A 7,428-nucleotide genomic window follows, 5' to 3' on the forward strand; every position below is an offset into this window, starting at 1 on the left:
ATTTGTAATGTTTTCCTACTCTTCATACTGGAAAGAGCATGGTTAGCACTTCCAGTGCCCAGCAAATATTTTTTTGCAAATATCACTCTGACTTAAATCCTACAATATTGGTCCCTTTAATACCTTACTAATGGATTTCACTTTCTTGAACAGATTATTTCCTTAAGTTTTTTATGCCTTTGACGTTATTTTCCAGCTTGCTAACCTCACTTTCTTCAGTGTTGTCTGATTTCCATTATTTTCCTTCTCATCCTCTTCTAATAACTTCATTCCATGTTCGATGAAGTTGCTAAGCCCTGATCATACCTGTTTTGTGTCTATTGTTTTTGTCCACAGTAAAGTTCATTTTTATCCACCCATTTTCTGCTGTATTTCTTCATCCTTTAATCTTCCCCAACAAACACAGTACCATTTGTACCTACATTTCCTTTCTCTGCACAAACAGAAATAATCCAGATTTTGGTTTAACATCAAAGGCATAAATAAAACACTTTACAAGAAAGTCACTTGCTGCTGTGTACATACTTGCTCTTGATTTCAGTCTGCTTTACTGTCTTATCACTCCAAATTCCTTCTCTTTCTCTCTTTAAAAAATTAAAATATGTGTATGTCAACTAAGCTCCCTGCCACTTCTTGTTAGAAAATCCAGGAAAATGCTATCTACTTTTTCTTACTTTTTGAAGATGAGTTTTTACTTTGAACTCTCGACCTCTGTAGAAAAATATCTCCCTGTCTGCTTCTTTATTTCTTTTCAAATTTTCAGGAAAAGTCTACTGCAAACTTAAAACCAAGTCAATCCCAGTTAAGTGGTATAGCTGGGTAATCTTTTGGTATTCAACATTGCACCTTCTCTATGGAAATAAAGAAACTTTCATAATCTTGCTAAGTAAAACTTACCACATTAGCAACCTAAAAAATTACACTGACATAATTGTCCAATTGTCTGGTTTACTGTTTTCTTGTAACAAGATTACTTTGACAATTTGTTCTTTTTGTAAAGGTTGTATATTTAGATTAGGTTCCTATTTCCATGTTGATGAGTTGTAGGAAGTATTATCAATTGCCACCACAGCACCATTGCTTTTTTAGATGCAGTACAGGGAAAGACTAGAAAGACAGTGTATTGCCCCATAGCTTTTCAAGATAAAGACATGGCACATGCAGCAATGTCATCAGGTTATAAAGGAATAGCAAAATGATGTCTTCAGCTGAGCCAACAAATGGTCATATGTATCCTCTTCATACTTCTAATAATGGCATAACGTTCTCTCACTAAGGTTTCTTCCTCTTTTATTTTAGTGTATTAAAATGACATCCAGCAATCGAGAGTTCAGTAAACTCCTGTTTCACATACGCTTGTAGTCTTCTCTTGTTTCCTTGTTCCTAGAATAATTTATCCCCAATCAAATGGCTATATGTTTACTCAAATAAAGTTTTCTCCCTGAGTGACTTTCTTCATTGGTACTCTTACTTCCATATTTAGTGTTGGGTGTAAATGTATATGACTAGCTTTATCCAATCCAGTTAAACATTTTTATTTCTTGATTGGCCTTTAGGTTTATGCCTTAGATTACAATATCAAGTACAGTTGTATAAAAGAGAAATTCCCCTGAATTTTAGTAAAGACAGTGATTTGACATTGATGGTAATTGGGATAAAAGTTTAATTCATGTGGTAAATAATTTTATTATTCTTAACAGAACTTAATGAATAGAGAAGTAAACAATCTTAGCTAGATAAATCAGATTTGTACAGATGCAATTTTAAGTAGTTAATTTTAAAATGTTTTGCGATCTTTTCTTACGCTACTCTAATCGACTTTCTAATGAAAATCTACTTTTTATTATAAAATAATAAAAGCAGGGATTTAATAGAGGAAACATATCATAGAGGTGAGTATTAACAGCAACTTGAACGAACAGGAAAAAAAAAAATCATCTGAGCTTAAAAAGAGATTTTAAACTTGTCATAATCTGTCCTAGAGAAGAACCCTACTGCTTTTGTTTCAGTGAAGTCTGGCAGCATTTATGACTGTTGTTTCAATTCTAAGATTCTTCTTTTTCTATATGATCCATTATATTAAAAACTGATTATGATGGTGTGATGTTAAAACCCGATTAAATTCTAACTATATGTAGTTTCCTCTGCAGTTTAAAGTATACCAAAGCATAAACACGTCTAACGCTAACATCACAAGGGAACAGATACTTTATTGCACTGCTCCATGGAGGAGAGCTGCAGAGGGAGATGAGAATTAGCGGTATGGAGACATGTATTTTCTGCCTACTACTCAGGGATCACATTTTTGTAGGGTTTGAATAGCTAGAGTTTGAACTATATAATCTAAGAAAAAGATAACATATTCTGCAACTAATAACTTATAGTTATGCAAAACTATAAGTTATGGAAAATGGGTTACTGCCATTGGCAAAATTAAATATTTCTGTCCATTTTCCAACACTTGTATCTAAGGTGCTTACTATTCAAAAGTGCTGATCTATAGTTAGCTTTTGAAATGTTACTTCTTCAGTGCTGACGCCCGCAGCAATTGCCCAGTTTGCTTACAGGATGGCCTGCTCCTGTCAGTACCCCTGAGCAGTTTGTAAAACGTATGTGGATTCTCCTGCCTGCACACTCATCACCAAGCCCCACATAAAGCATCTTAGTTAATTTCTACATGCTCTGATTTCAGACCCTATTTTTCCTAAAATGCTGGACAAGATCCTGCTACCAGAGGCTCAGGGTATTGTCAAACTCTTGCTTCAGTAAGATCAGCTGTGTTAGACTGGATATGTGGTATGAACAGGCAGCTCATAACTTTCCTATGTCCAGTAAAAACATGGTGAATGGCTGAAGGGAGAACAAAAAAATATTATAAGAACAAACTCAAGGCAAATTTCCAGTAGTGTAGCGTTAGTTCCACCCTCTGGGAGACTGCCTACTTGGTGTACCAGGTAAAGTGATGCCATCAAAACAAATTAAGAGGGTTTGACAGGCACAGAGCAGCATAACAGAATGAGGAAAGAAAAAGGAAAGAGGAAAGAGGAAACCTTTGTCTGCAATACCTACAGCTTCTTTTATGGCCCACAAGTAATGGATTTCTCAGAAAAGAAACCTCAAAAGCTCTATGTATGGCTTAATATATGTTCTTTTCTTTACCTTTCCTTCCGAAGCAGCAGCATTACTGGCACCAGGCATTTAGTACTGTACTGAAGTACAGGATCCCTGTGTCAATGGCTCGAGTTGTTTGCCTGAAAATCTTGTAGATTCTGAGCAGTTTAACAGATTCAGAGAAGTTTAGGATAATCTCTTCTACTACTATAGAGGATTCATCAAGAGTAAGAACTCTTATAAATTTCCAGAACTTAACTTGGGGAAAAAAGGCAGGGTTGTCACTGAACAGATCATTAAAAAAACAAAAAACAAAAAACAAAAAACCCCCATGTAAAGCTGTTTTGAAAACTTACCTCTCCCTTAAAGGATAGATCAGTAATTGCACAAGTGCAAGTCAAGACAGATGAATGCACTGATGTGAAGTTCACCTGTTTCTCACCTCAAATCCAATTCCTCGAATATTGATTGCCATTGTTTTCCTCCGGTTTTATGCTTTTGTAGTCTTTTAGACACAGAGGAGTTATATACCAGCTTAAAGCTGAAATGATTCAGTGGTGAATGGAGTCCCAAGAGGTTTTCAGTGTCATATACTACTTATCATATGTGTATGTATACAGTAAGCAGACACATATATTATGAACACTATTAAATATTCTGTCTTCCCAAGACTTTCATATGCGAATATTGTGGTAAACAGTGCATAACATAAACATCATGAGGTGCATTCTTTTACCAGTCTGAAACACCATGAACTAACGTGAGTGTTTAACTCTTATCAGTTACCACTAGGGAGGAAATGATACTAGAGAACTTCAAAATGCTAATGAAATAGCTGAAAGCAACCAAGCCTAAATTTCCAAGGTCATGGTAGCACAAGTTAAAAGGAATATATTGACCCCAACAGAGGGTCTGGTGATCAGTTTAACTGAGAGAGGTCCAGGTCTGTGATTATGTTATCAGTCTCTGAAACAGCTTCAGTGAAAATTTAATACCAAGGCTTTACATATTGTTCCATGCCATAATATCCATGTGAAGTGCTGGAATTCCACTTTAAAAATCATTTTCAGGTTTATATAGATGGATTATTTTTTTTTAAATGCTGACATATGCACCAGTGTTAATTATTCTTTACTCAAAACACAACCATCGCAGCCAAAAATGCTGCCTAGAACTCACAGAGTGGAAAATGAAGTTTTATGAGATTCTCACAAGTTAAAACAAACACGGGCATTTAGGCAATAAACAAAATAAACAATGAATGTAAAACTTACTTAAGTTGAGGGATGCCACGGTATAAATACAACCATTTTGGTAAGTGAGCTTTAAGATATGTAATTGTCCTGGTTTCAGCTGGGATGGAGTTAATTGTCTTCCTAGTAGCTGGTACAGTGCTGTGTTTTTGAGTTAGGTATGAGAAGAATGTTGATAACACTGATGTTTTCAGTTGTTGCTAACTAGTGTTTAGTCTAAAGTCAAGGATTCTTCAGCTTCTCAAGCCTAGCCAACAAGAAGGCTGGAGAGGCACAAGAAGTTGGGAGGGGACACAGCCAGGACAGCTGACCCAAAGTGGCCAACTGGGTATTCCATACCGTGTGATGTCACATCTAGTATATAAACTAGGGGGAGTGGGGGTGGGGGAATTGCTGCTTGGGGACTAACTGGGCATTGATTGGCAGGTGGCGAGCAATTGCATTGTACATCACTTGTATATTCAAATCCTTTTATTATTACTATTGTCATTTTATTAGTATTATCATTATTAGTTTCTTCTTTTCTGTTCTATTAAACTGTTCTTATCTCAACCCACGAGTTTTACTTCTTTTCCTGATTTTCTCCCCCATCCCACTGGGTTGGGGGGGAAGTAAGCGAGCAGCTGTGTGGTGCTTAGTTGCCGACTGGGGTCAAACCATGACAGTAATGAAATTACTTCTCTTAAAATAATTGATTGCCAGGTAAGCTTTACAAATATCAAGAGACATCATGAACCAAAGACTTTCTATCTAGCCATCTAAAATGAGAACATCATTATCTTGTAGCACAGAGAATAATTTTCCTCAAAAGTAATAAAAAGCTTTTAAAACCAAGAATAAGTCTTTTTAAGGGTGTGTGAATATCATGACACTTTCATATCCCTGAAGTCTTAGAGATATTTTGTTGCGCCTTTGATCTCCACATTCCCAATTTGCCAGTGTTGTTGTGATTACCTTGTGATATCTTCCATAACAATCAGATCTTGAATTTAATTCCATGGAATTGTTCAATGCATTACTTTCTTCCCAGAAAAATGTTCCTGCTTTCTATTCAATTTTTGTTCTTTAAACTACAGAAACAATAGATAAATGCTGATAAGCTTTTTGTAGAAATGGTAAAGACATGCAGCACACCTAAGATATTTTTTACATGAACTTTCTAACATTACAGTTTTCCTTTATACTTTATTTATTTTTCAAATTTTGCCAGAGAGCGTAAACACCCCTGTTATTCTTGTATTTAATTTCTTTTTAATCTCATCCAGTACAGCAGTGAAATGATTTAAACTCAGATCTGCTGAGTGCAAAATGTGTTGTGGTTTGTTTTTTTTTAAATGTAAGTCCAGAGTATGAAAAATGGAAAGAGAAAGTTGAAGTGATTGCTTAACACAGTAATGCTTCCTACCTTAGTTCACTGATCCTCTGCTGTCTCCAGGCCCACTTTGAATCCCATTGGGGTTTTGGGCTCATAGACTGCAGTGAATTTTTCTCAGTAATAAGGAATGTGATTTTTTTCTAGAGAGAAAAAAAAAAAAAGTCATAACTTTTTACGGTATTTTAGTACAACAGCCCATTACAGAGTGAAGAGAACAGTGGTTTTCTTTGCTGGATGAGAAGTTACTGCATTCTCACCTTTTACAGCAGGTGTGTCAACTGTTGAGCACTTCTGGTGAAGACTGAATGGATAAAAGATGGGTGCGCTGAGGGTGGTACAGTGCACAAATAAACTTCTTCCCTCTCATATTACAAGGGTCAGAGTTTTAAGAAAATAGCAGGTTGACCCAACATCATGAGCCAGTGTCCATTCACTCCAGTGCTGCTCTGCAAATACAACAGACACAGGTTGCCATATAGGAATTACAGTGTCTTGTATTAGTCTTGCTGTAATCTTGTGCCACTAATTATAGAGGACTGTCTTGCTTAGTTCAGACTAATTTCCTCTGAGTCATATGTTATTTTACTTGTAACTATGCCCAGCACAGTTAAAAGTGACAAATAAAGAAAAGCCATTATCATAGTCACTGCTGATATCCAGGAGATCTGAGAAGGTTTAAAATTGTAATACAAAAATCTGGAAGCAAAGAACATCTAAAAGCCTGGTTGAACACACAGTGATATCAATAGAAAGATATACATTTACATTAATGGCACTGGACCAGACTCTATGTCTGACTTCAAGTCTTAAGAAAAAAAAAGACATTTGGCAATGTTTAGGTTGCCATAAATTGATCTGAATGAAATCAGGATTCAAAATCATCCTGTGCCAGACAATAATTTGAAATACAAGTTAGTTAGAAATACGTGTATAAATGAATTTGAGGCAGAAAACACAAGGTTAAGAAAAAAGTTCTATTATTTTTATATGTAGATTTGGTGTACCAAGAACCAAGTTTATGAGAGGGGGAAAAAAGCAGAAAACGCTTTCAGGTATGGATACATGGTTCGGAAATATGCCTTTGAAAACTCCAAATCCTGAGGGATGATTAATCATTTTATAGTTCACCATGAAGTATTTTTAGCTGCTTTAACAAAGACAGAAAATTGCTGCCTTGTCTACTGAGCACTGCAAGATGAAGATTATGAAAGGTTTCTGAAGTTCATATTTTCCAGAAATGCTTGAAGTAAGCAGTCATTGCTTTTACTGTGCTACTTGGATTTCTGGATGATTAACCTTTTATATCCATTACTCTGTGGCATTAGTTGTCTTCCTCCTTGCCATTACAAATCTGAAAGAAGCTCCTCATTTCCTTGATTTAAATACCTGTGGTTTTATGAAAAGGAACAGAATCATTACGAGGAAATTTGTAATCTTGTTTCACAGACTACCATGTTTATCATGAAAGGTCTCCTTCACAAATTAAAAATATATTTTTAGCTCTTCCCTAAATTCCACAAATGCTTAGTCAACCCTTCTACACAGTTCAATCCAAAGAGTAGAGCTTAACCTCACAGAAAATCCACAAATGATTTTTCAAAAATGATTTTTTCAAAGAAATTCTCAGCCTGAATCTTGGCCTAAGGACCTTATTCCTTTGAAAAGGTCTTAAGAAAATATTTTTTTCCA

At 35.6% G+C, this 7,428-nt stretch overlaps 2 long non-coding RNA genes across 2 annotated transcripts; both read right to left on the bottom strand.

Annotated features, from left to right (window-relative positions):
* Positions 1-3,159: 3,159 nt before the first annotated feature.
* Positions 3,160-5,853, bottom strand: LOC128152786 (uncharacterized). The gene is made up of 3 exons (XR_008238758.1): positions 5,770-5,853; positions 5,319-5,434; positions 3,160-3,269 (listed from the first exon to the last, which is right to left on the bottom strand). It is a non-coding gene; the product is annotated as an uncharacterized LOC128152786 (long non-coding RNA).
* A 143-nt stretch (positions 5,854-5,996) lies between these two features.
* Positions 5,997-7,110, bottom strand: LOC128135125 (uncharacterized). The gene is made up of 2 exons (XR_008232951.1): positions 7,036-7,110; positions 5,997-6,185 (listed from the first exon to the last, which is right to left on the bottom strand). It is a non-coding gene; the product is annotated as an uncharacterized LOC128135125 (long non-coding RNA).
* Positions 7,111-7,428: the final 318 nt, after the last annotated feature.

The sequence above is a fragment of the Harpia harpyja genome, chromosome 2 (assembly GCF_026419915.1).
Source record: "Harpia harpyja isolate bHarHar1 chromosome 2, bHarHar1 primary haplotype, whole genome shotgun sequence".
NCBI classification, from domain to species: domain Eukaryota; kingdom Metazoa; phylum Chordata; class Aves; order Accipitriformes; family Accipitridae; genus Harpia; species Harpia harpyja.